Source organism: Coptis chinensis, chromosome 3, assembly GCF_015680905.1.
Source record: "Coptis chinensis isolate HL-2020 chromosome 3, ASM1568090v1, whole genome shotgun sequence".
Taxonomy (NCBI): domain Eukaryota; kingdom Viridiplantae; phylum Streptophyta; class Magnoliopsida; order Ranunculales; family Ranunculaceae; genus Coptis; species Coptis chinensis.
Window position 1 is genome coordinate 92265212 of NC_141458.1, and position 16901 is coordinate 92282112.

Consider the following 16901-nt stretch of genomic DNA (forward strand, 5'->3'; position numbering starts at 1 on the left):
ATCTAACGGTTCTGTTTGGGTTGTTCGATGGCTGTTTCGGTTTTGGCTGTTCACCTAGCCAAACCGTATATATATATATATATATATATATATATATATATATATATATATATATATATATATATATATATATATATATATATACACACACACATTACATACCGACTCTAAAAAGGACCTTAAATAAGTACCAAATCTAAAACACTCACAACTTCACCTACAAAATGATTTATAATTAATCTAATCTTTTGTGCATATGATCAACTAACCATAAAGAACATTTCTACAAAAATTCAACTCGTTTAACAATTTTTAACACTGACAAAAGATGATTGTAAAAACTAGACATTTTTGGACCTTTATATATATTTTTAAAAGTGGAAAACAATTTTATCTAAGTTAGAGGATATCAAACGATTTGAATTTTTGTAGAGATGTTCTTTATGGTTAGTAGATCATATGCACAAAAGATTAGGTTTTAAATCATTTTGTAGGTGAAGTTGTGGGTGTTTTAGATTTGGTACTTATTTAAGGTCCTTTTAGGAGTCGGGCTGTATATATACAGTCATTCTCTTAAAAGTAGCTACTTTAGTTAACTTTAAAATAAGTACGTAAGTAAAACTTCACCTACAAAATAAATTTAAACCTATTTTTTTGTAGATATGATATACTCAATATTAAGATTATCTCAACAAAATTTCAGCTCATTTGGAAACCTCTAACATTGCCAAAAAACAATTACAAAAATTCAACATTTCTGGACCGTTAGATTTCTTTTTAAAAATAACAACAATTTTTATCTATGTTAGAGGTTTCCAAATGAGCTAAACTTTTTGGAATATAATTATTATAGTAAGTGTTTCATAACCACAAAAAATTATGTTTGAATTTATTTTGTAGATGAAATTTTACGTATGTACTTATTTTAAATTAACTTAAGTAGCTACTTTTTAGAGAATTACTGTATATATAGGAGCAGGTTCCGTTTACCACACTTTTTATACCATAGTTTATACTATGCCCCACAACTTTACCTATAATGTGAATTATAACCTAGTTTTTTGTAGATATGTTCAACTAACCATGAAGATGAGTTATAACCTACAACGTGAATTATACCTCCCTACAAGATGAGTTAAGTGCTTATAATTTGTGGATATGATCTACTAACCATTGATAATATCTTTACAAAAATTCATCTTATTTAGAAATCTCTAACCTAGTTAAAAATCGTTCTTAATTTTGATTTTTTTAAAACGGCTCAAATTTTTCGATTTTGCAATCATCTTTTGACATAGTTAAACATTATCAAATAAGCTGAAATTTTGTAGAGGTGATCTTCATGGTTAGTTGAACACATCTACAAAAAACTATGTTATAATTCACGTTGTAGGTAAAGTTGTGGGGCATGGTATAAACTATGGTATAAAAAGTATGGTAAACGGAACCATATGTGTGTGTGTGTGTGTGTGTGTGTGTGTGTGTGTGTGTGTAGATATTGCACAGAAGAACCTTGTGAAAACTTATTTGACTTTGGTTGGGCTTGAGGAATTAAGCAGATAAGACTGTTGTGATTGTTGCAGGACTGATGTTATATGTTTTTATGCACCATTGTAGTTGTATGTAAAGGTAATAATTGGGCATACCTTACATGTGTTGATGATTTGGGTAGAATGATATTGTGACTGAGTTCGACGGATCGAACTACCCTACGTATCCAGTTCGCTGATGAAATGGAATCAAGTCGAACGTAGTTCATTGTTTGGATTTGAGTCATAGAGTGATCGATGGTGAACGCAGAAGATGGAGAGTGGAGAAGAAGCCTGCCATTCTCCTCCCCTTGTTTAGAGAATGGATAGGAAATATATAGAATTCCCTCCCCCCTTTGGTGCTCCATGAATTGAATGAGATCCACCTTTGGTGCTCCATTCATTGATGATACTTAATGCATGTATTCATGTATTCATGTTCATTTTGCAACCATTTGGTAACTCATGACTCTTGAGATGACTAATTGTAATGATCCAATAAGTTAGTCTCAAGATATGATCAATGGCAATGACACGTGTCATGAATATATTGATGACGATATATGTCCCCCACAGCCCCCTCTCGTTAGGTCGTGCTTTTTTAAGAACGATATGACGAGAGAAACAATTTGACACGTATCCAAGTTGAACAATGAGCGTGTTGGAGGGTGTGCGCGTTCTGCTCTAGTGAGCGTAGGTCTAGGATCTTTAGTGCTTAAGTAAGCGCTCTGCTCGAGTGAGCACAGGTCAAGGGACCTTTTAGCGCTAATGTAAGTTGTCACACCCCGAATTTCGATAGAATTCGGAAAAACATATATTTGTTCCCTACTCTTCGATCTCCGAGGTGTGACGCACTCTCCACTTCCAAGAACCCCATAAACAGTTTAAATATGTGGATAATTAAAAACCAATAAAATTTTTAACTTAAACAAAAGTCATCTTCATTACAAAAATTAACAAATGAAAATACAAATAACTTTGTCTCAACTGAAAAACTATATCACCTTAAAGGAAAACAAAGCCTATCTTGAAATGCGACGCTTAACGCGCAAACCCACGGCGTGAACCAATCTTCTTCCACACTAAACCTGTCAAGACTTATCAACTATGTTCATTTAATGAACACACCGATAAGCAAACATGCAAATCGGTTGACATTATAAAAATTTCATGTGAGTAGCTCTAAAATACAACATATACTTATACCAATATATACACAAACCATATGGCAGTTAGTTCCTCCACCGAGGCGCCTTAACTTTCAACGACTAATATAACATCCTTAAGTACAATAACTGTCACACCCCAAATTTCGACAGAATTCGGAAAAACATTATTTGTTCCCAACTCTTCTATCTTCGAGGTGTGACGCACTCTCAACTCCCAAAAACCCATAAACAGTTTAAATATGCGGATAATTTAAAAACCAATAAAAATTTTAAACTTAAACCAAAGTCCTCTTCATTACAAAAATTAACAAATGAAAATGCAAATAACCTTATCTCAACTGAAAATCTACATCACCTCAAAGGAAAACAAAGCATATCTTGAAATGCGACGCTTAATGCAAAACCACAAGACAACCAATCTTCTTCAACACTAAACCTGTCAATACTTATCAACTATGTTCATTTAATGAACACACCCGATAAGCAGACATGCAAATCGGGTCAACATTATAAAAATGCTGGTGTGAGTAGCTCTAAAATACAACATATAATTATACATATATATATACAAAATCCATAAGGCCGTTAGTTCCTCCACCGAGACGCCTTAACTTTCAACGACTAATACAACATCCTTAAGTACAATAATTAAGGCAGGTAGTTCCTCCACTGAGGCGCCTTAACTTCCCACTAACCACACAACAAACTATACGCATCATAAATAAGGCATGTAGTTCCTCCATCGAGGCGCCTTAGGTTCTAACTAAACAAATAACCAACCAAACATATTATATCCGTACCGCATTTCATGCTCAATAACAGAGTGGGTCGTCTCTTCCCAAGTAATTAGTTTGACCCACCCTTCTGCAAAACCATATACAAACATCTATCTAAAGATACCTCATTAACCAACATATTACCATAATTAGATTATTTCAGGCTTTCTTTGCGTGTCCCTAAAATCACGTCGTATCTATGTCTTACCTAGTTTCCCTGGCTACCACAATCGCTTCCCAACGCCGAACATGTACATCCACATGCCTCCCCTTACATAATGAACCACTCCATGCGTAACTACCCTGAGCGGGATACCACACACCAGGTAACCCTCACACGGAAGTCATTATGTAAGTACTGCCACTATTCGGCATAAAATATCGCGTGTCTCATTCTATTTTGCGAACGGAATAATCAAGCCACTATTCGGCTACGCCAGAAGGGCCATTCAGATTCACTGAAACGCCAGAAGGGCCAATCACATTACTTACGCCCGAAGGCCATTCAGATTCACTAAAACGCTAGAAGGGCCAAATCACATGAGTTGTGGTAGCTAGGTTCTAGGATTTTCGTTACGTAATTTATTCAAGTGTCATCCATTTATGACTTATAATAATTCCACTATATCACGTGCAGGTCAAATACCTTATTGCACTAAGCCACAATATTTAGAAATATCTTAATTATATCTCATAACCACTTTCATTCTTTCACGTGCCAATATATTATTGCACTACGCCACACTCCCGTGGGAAATATCCACAAATACTCTACTAGTATCTCACAGATAAAATAATGGAGTGTCTATACATTTATTTCTCCAAAACTATTACATTTAATATATATATATATCTCAACATATTATATAATGTCACAATATCAACGACAAATCTTAATTAGATAATGACCACCAAATTTATACAAGCTTCCACAACATTTTAGCATTTGATTTGTCCATACAATTTACAACATAAAATGTAGCACAATTAAGCGATCCACCAACAATCAAAGCCCAATATATATATGTTTTACACACTACTCACGTCAAATCTTAATTAGATAATGACAAACAACGTTATATAATTTTCGATAATATTTTATTACTATATTTGTCCATATTCTTAAATATGAGAAAAACTGGAAAAAGTCAATATTCCACAGTCAACGGTCATTGTCAAAGTCAAACTATCGTTTCTATGTTCAACAGGTTCATGGTCATAGCCATGGTTCGTGGCTAAGGTCAAGGTGCATGGCTCATGGGCTCATGACCAAGGTAATGGTTCGGACCCAACTGGCCAAGCCCAAACCTAAACCTTAGAACCCGGCCCCAAAAGTTTAAATGTTAAAAGACCCAATTTGGATCTCTATTTTTAAGTCCTCTGGACTAGCCCAAACAATATTAGAAACTGGCCTAAAACAGTTAAGTGGTTTGGCCCAAAAATTGAACGAAAACCGGCCCAAAACTTTAAATTGAGCTGGTCCACAAATTAAAACAAAACTGGGCCCAACAACTTAAAACAAAACCGGGCCCAACAACTAATAAGCTAAGGCCCAAAAACCGAAACCCATTGGCTTTGGCCCAAGCCCAAGCCCAAACCGATCAACAGTTCTTCTTCTTCTCCTCCGCGTGACCACCGATTTGGCCACCGCCAGTTCCGATCGTCCGCCCCTTTCAACCCCACGGTTTTGATCCCCGCGAAAACCCCTACCACTTTAATGAAAGCTAAATCCCCAACTCTTACAATTTATATACTTCCTCAAGTAGATCTGAAATTGGTCCGCCATTAATGGCTTCTCTAAGCTTCAAGAACACCACCTCACTACCACGACCCAATCACGCTTTCCCCAACCACGGTTCAAACAATACACTTCACCCATACCCCGACGGCACCCATACCAACCACTCGCCTCCACCAAATCGCGAAGGCGCCATTAACGTCTCCCCAAAGCTTCGACGACCCTTTCCTCCACCACCAAGTCATCCCCAATCATCAATCAATCCCTGCAAATACACAACCAAACCCACCAACCAACAACAAAGTTTGAAATAAAACTGGGCGCCGCCATTAACAGAGCTTCGACAGAGCTTCTGCGAGGCTTCCAACAGCCACCCTATCCCACCGACTAACAGCCCATATCAAACCCTTAACCACCCGACCTCAACCAACACATCAAAACCACAGGTCAAACAAAACAAAAAATACATTGGCTTTATCTTGGCTCGAGACGCCATTGACGCTCTCTTGAGCTTCAACAGTTCTATTAAGTATTCAACAGTTTAACACTCCAACCGAATCTACCAAATACAACAAAACGCTAAATAAAAATAGGAAATTTAGTAGTAATAACAGACATAAACCTTAGATGGAGAAAATGTCCGTATACACCGATACATGGAACACTGTAGATTTAGTGAAATAGTAAAAATAACTACTCACCTTAATCCCAAGCTCCACAAATCCTCCTAGTCCGAATCGTCGCGTTCCAACGCTCTAGAAAATCCAGCTTCTATCTCTGCCTCCATTTTTATTATTTTTTTATTCTCCCAAAACCCTATTCTCTATAACAATGTGATTATATACTTGGGTTTGAAACTCAAGCCCAACACAGACTCGGGCCCAGAAATCAGGCCCGCATATCCCAAATCCAATCCAGCCAATTTTTAAATAAATAATTTAATTAATAAATTAATAACTAAATACGTATTTTAAATACGGGCGTTACAATAACTAAGGCAGGTAGTTCCTCCACTGAGGCGCCTTAACTTCCCACTAACCACACAACAAACTATACTCATAATAAATAAGGCATGTAGTTCCACCATCGAGGCGCCTTAGGTTCGAACTAAACAAATAACCAACCAAACATATTCTATACTTACCTCATTTCATGCTTAATTATAGAGTGGGTCGTCTCTGCCTAAGTAATTAGTTTGACCCACCCTTCAGCAAAGCCATATACAATCATATATTTACAGATATATAATTAACCAACATATTACCATAATTATATTATTTAAGGCTTTCTTTGCGTGTCCCTAAAATCACGTCGTATCTATGTCTTACCTAGTTTCGGCTACCACAATCGCTTCCCCCAACGAACATGTACATCCACATGCCTCCTTACATAATGAACCACTCCGTGCGTAACTACTACACTCCCGGGATGATGCCGCGACACCGTAACCCTCACACGAAAGCCATTATGCAAGTACTGCCACTATTCGGCATAAAATATCGCGCGTCTCGTTCTATTTTGCGAACGGAATAATCAAGTCACTATTCGGCTACGCCAGAAGGGCCATTCAGCTTTACTGAAACGCCAAAAGGGCCAATCTATCACATTACTTACGCCAGAAGGGCCATTCAGATTCACTGAAACGCCAGAAGGGCCAATCAAATTGCACACGCCCACACAGGGCAAATCACATGAGTTGTGGTAGCTAGGTTCTAGGATTTTCGTTACGTAGTTTATTCAAGTGTCATACATTTATGACTCATAAAAATTCCACTACATCACGTGCAGGTCAACTACCTTATTACACTAAGCCACAATATTTAGAAATATCTCAATATATCTCATAACCATTTTCATTCTTTCACGTGCCAATATATTATTGCACTAAGCCACAATCCCGTGGGCAAATATTCACCAATACTATACTACCTCATAGTAACATCTCACATATATAATAATGGAGTGTTTATACATTTATTTCTCCAAAACTATTGCATTTAATATATATGTCCCAACATATTATATAACGTCACAATTGCTTCAAACGTATCGCATACATTTTTATAGAGTTTTAGGAATATTATATCTTCTAAAGTTTCAATCTCGTCATGTATCAAAATATACATAATATCAACGTCAAATCATTATTAGATAACGACAACCAAATTTATACAAGCTTCCACAACATTTTAGCATTTGATTTGTCCATACAATTTACAACATAAAATGTAGCACAATTAAACAGTCCACAGTCCACAATCAAAGCCCAATATATATATATATATGTTTTACACACTACTTCCGTTAAATCTTAATTAGATAATGACAAACAACGTTATATAATTTTCGACAATATTTTATTGCTATATTTGTCCATATTCTTAAACATGTGAAAAGCTGGAAAAAGTCAACATTCCACAGTCAACGGTCAAAGTCAAAGTCAACACGTCATGGTCAAAGTCAACACATCCTGGTCGAAGTCAAACTGTCATTGTCAAAGTCAAACTGTCGTTTCTATGTTCAACAGGTTCATGGTCATAGCCATGGTTCATGGCTAAGGTCAAAGTTCATGTCATGGCTAAGGAAATGGTTTGGACCCAACTGGCCAAGCACAAACCTTAGAACCCGAAAGTCTAAATGTTGAAAGACCCATTTGGATCTCTATATAGTCCTATGGACTGGCCCCAAACAATATTAGAAATTGGCCCAAAACAGTTAAGTGGTTCGGTCCAAAAATTGAACTGAAACCGACCCAAAACAAAACACATAGAAAAAATGGCCCAACCACTTAAAACAAAACCGGGCCCAACAACTTAAAATTATATTTCGGCCCAGCAAGAAATAGGACCGGCCCAACATAAAATAAGGTGTTTGGCCCAACCGATTAGGCCCAAGCCCAAGAGATGGAACAGTGTCATCTTCTCACTCCACCAGCCACCACCGCTCGAATTCCGACCACCACTCGTCTGCCCCGTTCAACCCAGCAGTTTTGATCCCTGACAAAAACCCACTAACTTTAATAAAACCAAAAACCCCAAATCATTCAATTCCTATACTCCCTCCAAACTAGATCTAGAAATTTCGACCTCCATTAATGGCTTGCTTCAAGCTCCACTCGACAGCCCTCACGCACTCAAACCTCAACAACCAAACTCCATTCAAAAACACAATCAAAACCAACTAACCAACAACAAAGTTTTAAATGAAAACTGGGCGGTTACTGGTCGCCGCCATTGATGAACGCCCAAGCTTCAACAGCACCTCCATTGACGCAGTTAAAAGCAATCAACAACCCCGACATCACCCAAACATCAACCCAACAACCTTCCCACACCACAAAAAGTTCAAACAACGAAAATTACAAATTAACAACCAAACCCTCAGTATCGCAGTATTGAAATCTTTACAGGGGAGGAGGTTTGGAGTCGCGCCTCCATTGACGCCCCTTTAAGCTTCTACTGTCCCTCCAATCGACTAACCACCCCCATCCAAGTCACAACCACAATAATTTAACTAACAAGACAGATAATCAATACGATTTCTTTGTTTGGGATTTAGCCGCCAAGAACAGTGTATATTCTTCCACCAAATCGCGACCACCAATAATCCATCGACTTACCCATCTATTAACAGTAGGCCTAAAATCGATTAACTACCCGCTTGTTATCAAGGGTCGGGACAAATTTCCGGAGACAGAGTTTTCTTCAATCCATAAACACGAATATAAACCGTTATCGCTAAAAAGAATATAGTACTAAAACTAAATCAAAACTGAATCAAAACACAGCACAGACCATTTTCCAGCATTGTGAAATCGACAACTAACGAGAATTTTATATATAAGAAATTCACTGAAAATATCTACTCACCTGTATTAACAACTCCACAAATCCTCCTAGTCCAAATCGTCGCGCTCCACCATCCATCAAACGAGTTTCTAGCTCTGCCTCCATTTTTACTATTTTATTTTTCTTAGAACCCTATTCTCCAGAACAATACGAATATATACTTGGGTTTGAAACTCAAGCCCAATACAGACTCGGGCCCAGAAACCAGGCCCACCTATCCCAAATTCAATTCAGCCGATTTTTAAATAAATAATTTAATCAATTAATAAATAGAAAAATACCTATTTTAAATACCGGCGTTACATAAGCGTTCTGCTCCAGTAGGTCAAGAGACCTTTTAGTGCTTATGGAAGTGTTCTGCTCGAGTGAGCATAGGGCGAGGGATATTTTAGTGCTTATGTAAGCATTCTGCTCCAATAGGTCAAGGGACCTTTTATTGCTTATGGAAGCATACTGCTCGAGCGAGCGTAGGTCGAGGGTCCTTTTATCGTTTATGTAAGCGCTCTGCTCCAGTAGGTCAAGGGAACTTTTATAGCATATGTAAGTGATCTGCTCCAGTAGGTCAAGAGACCTTTTAGCACTTATGGAAGCGTTCTGCTCGAGTGAGCGTAGGTCAAGGGACCAGGAGTGCTCATGTGAGCGTTCTGCTCTAGGGAGCGTTGGAGCTCGAGTGAGCATATTGCTTTATTGAGCATTCTGCATTGGGCTGGCCTTTGACGTATAGGTTCCCAACTGGAGAGAAATGTTAGTGCTATGATATGTAGCATTCAAGCTCGAGTGAGCGTTTAGTCATTCAGAACGTTTGAGCTTTGGAAAGCGTTTGAGTTCGTTTGAATATTTTGCTATTAGAGAGCGTTCTGCACCTAGTTTACCCTAGAAGTATAGGTCTCCAACTAGCGAGAAGTGTTAAGTCTAAGTAGCCTGTGAGTTATGTATCCCTGAGCTCGAGTGAGTGTTTAGTTATTCAGAATGTTTAAGCTTTGGAGAGCTTTTGAGTTCGTTTGAATGTTTTGCTCTTAGAGAGCGTTTTGCACTTAGTTGATCCTAGAAGTATAGGTCTCCAACTAGCGAGAAGTGTTAAAGCTAAGTAGCCTTTGAGCTATGTAGCCCTGAGCTCGAGTGAGCGTTTTACTGTGGAGAACGTTTCAGCTCTATAGAGCATTTTAGTTTGAGTGAGCGTTATACCAAGGTGGGCGTTGTGACCCGAGTGAGTCTGCCTGCTCTAGTGAGCGGGTGGCTCTAGTGAGGGTCCTGATTTGGAGATCGCAGTTAATAGCTAGCCTTGAATTGGCGTGACTAAAGCTATCCCCAATTTTGGAGCTTTGATTGACCTATAAAAAATGTGAGCTAATCCCATAGATGCGGTAGTAATTCTGGAGATACATAGAGTATAATCACTTAATTGAACCTATTTAGATGGTAATGACTAGCCCCAGTTCGGAGATGGCTATGACTAGCCCCCAGTTTGAAGCTTGATTGACTTGCACTAGATCAAATTGCGCATATGGTTGTTTGAGCGCCCGTTCAGAGTGCAATCGACATATGATAGATCGAGCTCCCGTTTAGAGTCAATGACCTGTTATAGTTGTATTTTCCTACAATAAATCAATTTGCCAGGGGACGAGAACGAGCCTCCACTTTACAATCCGAGCGACCTGCAATGGATTGAGAGTTTGTTCGACCTCCAGCATATCAATCAGCAGTGATGCACTTTCAAAAATGCAAGTGTGTGGATCTGTATCCATTTGTGGCCCAGCAATAACTTGATTCTTTGATATTCTGGGTGACAATATTCAACTTGAGTTGAACCTTTATCTAGCAACATGACGTACTATTTGTACCGATAAATGCAGCTAGGAACAAATCATTGATTTCTTCGTCTTTGCAATATATATGTATATATAGAAAATTGTACTACAAAAAATTAGTTCGAATAATGAAGGTCTAGTTATAGCCAAATAAATCAAGTTACTTCAATTTTGAGTGGAGAACGTTGCAAGTAGTTCAAAGGTTTCTCCCTTGAAGGTCCTGGAATGCTCCTTTAATTCAAGAAGTGAGCGTATTAAGTCTCCATTTAGTTCACCACCATTAAGCCGCATGCCGACCTAACAAACATAGCAATTCAATGATAGTACCTGCAATAGCTCTAGTTATACCAAGAAGATTGTCAATGGTATAGGCGATCTACTAATGAGGTCGAGCAATATCATTTGTTGTTGTAGCTGGTCATGGTTAATTAGTGACCACTATATCTAGAGCAATCAAGGAGATGAATACCCATTCGCAAGGGTAGTGAATTTAAGTCCCTAGGCTAGTGGCATATTAAATGAGTTGAGTCACATTGATCTTTGTAACTGATCGATATTGTTATAATTAGACAAATCAATTATATGCAATACCAAAAGAGTACGTTGGTGCGTACAAGAGTTGGTAACCAAGCTTCATTGTAAGCCATAATACCTAGGATCCAACAAAAATAATGAAAGCCTCCAACTATGTAGTTAACGTTCGAACATAATTATAAATTGCATCTTAAAGGAGTTGAGCCAATCAAACGGCCTAGTGATTAAGCGAGTAGAAACAGTCATGTTCTTCTCGTGGAAGTAAAGGCTAGCTTTTTGGTGAACTGAAATGAGGTGTAACACATGAGTACATATAAAATGACTATTGTGACGCCACCGACATCATTAATATGCCTATGTACTGTTAAAGATAACACATGCATGTATACTCATTGTTCAAGATGATTTGTTAGATTAACTTCGTAAGGCTAAAGTTATTTGAAATTATATATGTTGATTAGTGTGATGCCATATTATCAATCTATCCAGGAAAAGAAACAGATGATAGTTCATGTCTTCATGTAGTCAACAATAACTTTGACTATTTATCAAGAAAATCAAACTTAGCTCATATTGGCGAGGATTTTTGTCTTGTACATTAGCATTCCAGCAATGTAAAGGTTCGTTTTTGACTCCCTTCTCGAATCAAATGCAATGAAACTCGGCATACTTTGAGTTTGACCATGGTTTTTTCCTGTTTCCATGCTTCGTGGGCTTGAGAAGAACGAATGAAGAATTTGATTTTCTCAAGTAATTCAACCCGCAGACGGTGCCAATGTAAAGATAATAATTGGGCATACCTTACATGTGTTGATGATTTGGGTAGACTGATATTGTGACTGAGTTCGACGGATCAAACTGCCTACGTATCCAGTTCGCTGACGAACTAGAATCAAGTCGAACATAGTTCATTGTTTGGATTTGAGTCATAGAGTGATTGATAGTGAACGGAGAAGATGGAGAGTGGAGAAGAAGCCTGCCATTCTCCTCTCCTTGTTTAGAGAGTAGATAGGAAATATATAGAATTCCCTCCCCCTTTTGGTGCTCCATGAATTGAATGAGATCCACTTTTGGTGATCCATTTATTGATGATACTTAATGTATATATTCATGTTCATTTTGTAACCATTTGGTAACTTATGACTCTTGAGATGACTAATTGTAATGATCCAATAAATTAGTCTCAAGATATTACCAATGGTAATGACACGTATTGCGAATATATTGATGATGATATACGTCCCACATTATCATTAATAAGCTAGAGTAAGTAACAACTTCTAATAATATTTGTGTTGCTTATGTATAGGTGGTTGCATTTTGATAGCAAGAGAAGCTTTAAGTATTTGTGATGAGAGATCCAACATCAAGCAAGTTAGAAATAAGGAAGTATCAATGTGGTTAGTTTGTTTCTCACTGACTCTTAATGGAGTTTTGTTCGGGGCTTCTACACGGTAGTTTGTCTACATCTATACTTCAAGTTGCAACTGATACCAGATCATGTAAGCAACTAAATATTGGAATGTTAATAAGTTACTCTATTATATATGCTATTGTCTTTGACTAAACTTAGAAATTATATTTGGAGATTCCCGAATATATGTGCCACTAAGGAAGTCTTGAGAGCGTTTTGAGAGGGAGAGAGATTGCTCTTTGATACACAATTACATATGTTACATCATTCTGGTGTCTGCCTAGGAAAGGTTTTGCATATCTCAATGATACACAATTACACATGTTGCATCATTCTGGTGTCTGCTTAGTGAAAAATCTAGATGTTATCACATACTGAATTACTGACAATACCTTGCCTGATCTGTTACTGTATGAAATGAAGTGTTCAGTAATTTGTGTTTATTTTGGAGTTTTTCTTAATTTCCTTTTTGTCTCTACAATACTCTTTAATTTGTATATTTTTTTCTCCTCTTCAGCAATTATACCTGCCCAATCAAGTCTTTGCAGAAGCCTATTGTTTTGTGGAAATGTGAAGATGGCAATCACTTCCTACCAACTATGTCATTTTGTCTGTACAGAAGCAACAATTTATTGTGCATCTCTCTGATTGACTTCTTGTCTACTTCGTCTTTAAACTTTGAAATGGAATCACTAATGAACCAAAACCCAATCGTTTGTAAACAATTTTCTAATAGGTGTAATACAATGATTTTCTAAGCTAAGTGTTGTGTTGCTCTGCCTTTTATATCAGAACCTTTTGCGTACTAGACAACTGTTAGTGTAGGTCTGGCATCGGTCTCTGGCTAATTGCAGTACTTCAGTCACCACCCGTTGCCTTCTGTGCCAAGATAACTGAAATAGATGGTAGAACACAAGAGCTCAATTCTTAGTTGCAGAAATTCAATCTTACTACTTATTACAAGTATGCAAACTGAGCTACATATCAGTTGTTCAATCTTCAAACCGGTCTTTCAAGATCGATATAGGTAGTATGGTTTCAATGGATTCTAATTGTGTGGAATAAAAACAGTGGGGGGCTAATTGAAAAAGGGAGGGGGGGAGGGTGGTTTCTAAATTATTAATAAAAGGGGAGCTGGTTATAATTTCAGTGAGGGAGGTACTTCTCAATTAGATAAATAGAGAGATTAAAATTTGCATGTTCGATGGTGAGAGTTAGTTCCGGAAAACCCGGCTATCATATAGTGTAGAGATTCCGCGGAACTCGGGGACTATGCCACTGCTCCCTTATTACAGGAAGAACAAAAAGAACCGTGCATGGTACCGTGGTATTATGCCAAAACATATATAGAAGAACGCGGCTTTCATGTGTAGGCCAGCCTTTGCCCATGGCTAATTGCAACATTTTCCAGTTTGGCTAATTGGAGTGGGAAAATAATAAAATGAATAAGTTATTTTTTTAGCACAGCTCCAATTGTGTGGACCCTCATAAATGGTCCACATGACATTATCTGATCCTCCTATTTTGTGGCCTCGTTGAATCGATTGTGTGTAATGAGACATCCAACTCGATGAAATGCTCAACAACACATCATCCATGTAGACCAATTGGGCATGTTCTTTGGATATAGCACCCAGACCATACCCTTTATATTTGTAGGTTTAGCATGGGTTCATAGCCAGGGCACAGAATGCTCAGCAGCACAGCGTCTCTATGGACCAGCTGGGCATGTTCTCTAGACATGGGACTCGGACTGGATCATTTATATCTACAGGCTTAGCTTGGGTTCGTAGCCAGGGGAACAGAATGCTCAGCAGCCCATCGTCTCTATGGACCAGCTGGGTATGTTCTCGTGGCATGACACCCAGACTGGACCCTTCATATCTGCAGGCTTAGCCCGGGTTCGTAGCCAGGGCACAACATGGCATGTGGGTCAAGCCTCACTGTAAGTCCGTAATCAGCTGAAAACAAAGCCCAACCGGATCCCATAGAATCCAGAGATTATGACTCTATTCAATGTAACTAAAAACTAGGGATAAGGATTCAGAACCAGAGATTCTCTAGGGTTTCGGGTGGTTACGTTTTAAAGAATTTTCCTCAGCAGAACTACATTGGAAGCTCTATACGCGGTAGACTTTCAGAGATTTGATCCCTCTGGGGTATGTAGGCAGCCACCAAACTAAAAAATGGTTCAGTCTCAACATCAAAACAAACCAATTCACTATCACTTTGAATATTTTGTGCGACATTTTGTGGGTTGCGATATTTGGAAGGTCAATTTCTCAAGAGTGTCTTGGTAGATCTGTAGTTTACAGTTTTTGCCCCGACACCAACTCAGGGGATCCCAACTCCAGGGTTCATGCAAGTCTTCTTTCAAACTAAAAGACACGACTAGGTCGCCTATGGTGGTAATGTGGAATAAGCCTCCTCTAGGCTTTTTCAAACTTAATACAGACGGATCTTCTTTGAGATCACCATGGTGGTGGTGGTATTGTGAGAGATCACCATGGAGTTTTTCGTTTTGCGTTCTCTTCTTCCTTTGGACAAGGTTCTAACACCAAGGCGGAGTTATTAGTTGTTTATGAAGGTTTGAAATTTTGTTTGGAGATGAATTTCAAACCTCTCATTGTTGAGATTGATTCGCAAAATCATCTTGGGTTGGTTCCATGGAGGTAAAGGGCCTCCTTGGTTTCTTTGTAAATCATGGCATATAGTCCTAGAGCTAATGGCTTCTCTTAATGCAACGTTTGTTCATGTTTTCAGGGAAGGAAACGGTGTTCTCTTGCTGAACATGCAACTAGCGAAGAGATAAGTGTTACTTTTGCTACTCTCTCGAGTGGCTAGAGGTATCTACACACTTGATCGTGCAGGGTTAGCGAATTTGAGGTTTTAATTCTCGATTTTGGATTTTGATTAGGAATTTTGGTCTTGTATTTGGTTGCATATTTTATAAATGTAGCCAGCCTATTCTCATGCATTTAGCATCTAGGTATGCATTATCCTTGTAACGGGGTAAGGCTAATTGTCCCTCCTTAGTTTTTTTATTTCGATATTTTTTTATAAATTGGTAGGGGTGCCCAACCTCCTTCCCTACCGGGGTTTGCCCAAGATTAGGTCATTAGTTTCATCATTTCCGAGGATTGTGTGATACACCTGGGCGTAGCCCAATGAAGAGTATAATGGAAAGGCGCCTAGCCTGGGTTTGGGTGGCGGTTGCGTCATAGTGTGATCTCACTTCACTTAGGCGGTTGTTCAAAGATCATGGCTATAAGTAATTGATCATCCAAATCCTAACGTCGAGGTTTTTTCCGGTTTGGCTACGGATTTCGTAGAAACTCCATAGTTAAGCGTACTCAGATAAGAGTAGTCCAAAAATGGGTAACCATTTGGGAAACTGATGTCCAAAATTCGAAAACCCTACACTGGAGGTCTGTAGTAACTAAGTGGGGACAATATCAACGTTGTAGGATAGGGCATAGTACAAAATATCCTGATATATCGCGATATTTGTCGATATCTATCCAGATTTCAGAGAAAGATATATAAATATTCCGATATGTTCAGAGATATATACGACTGCAAATATCGATGATATTTTAACGATATTTGCGATATTTGGCAATATTTGGAGATATTTGGCGATATTTTGTATATGTAATAATTTTATTTAATATTTACTATTATATTTCAAATAAATATAAATAATGTATCATGATATATTAGGAAATATCCACAATATCCATGATATTTGTCGATATTTTAGATATATTCACAATATTTGCATGTGAAAGAATGTCAAATATCCCCAAAGAGGGAGATATATCCACGATATATATCCATAAATCAGAGATCGATAAATACCCATATCCTGATATTTTGTACTATGGGATAGGGTGGGTCGGTACATAATACATTGAAATCTATTTCTTCTTAATTAGCAAATAAATTTTTTAAAAAATCAAATGCCATTTTAGAGGTGTAGTTGATTTGTGAGAATAATTCCCCTAGAAAACTTCCATTTTAATTGGTCATTTTTATACTTTTAATCATTTTTTTTTTCTTGTGAACCTAATCCGAGCAAAAAT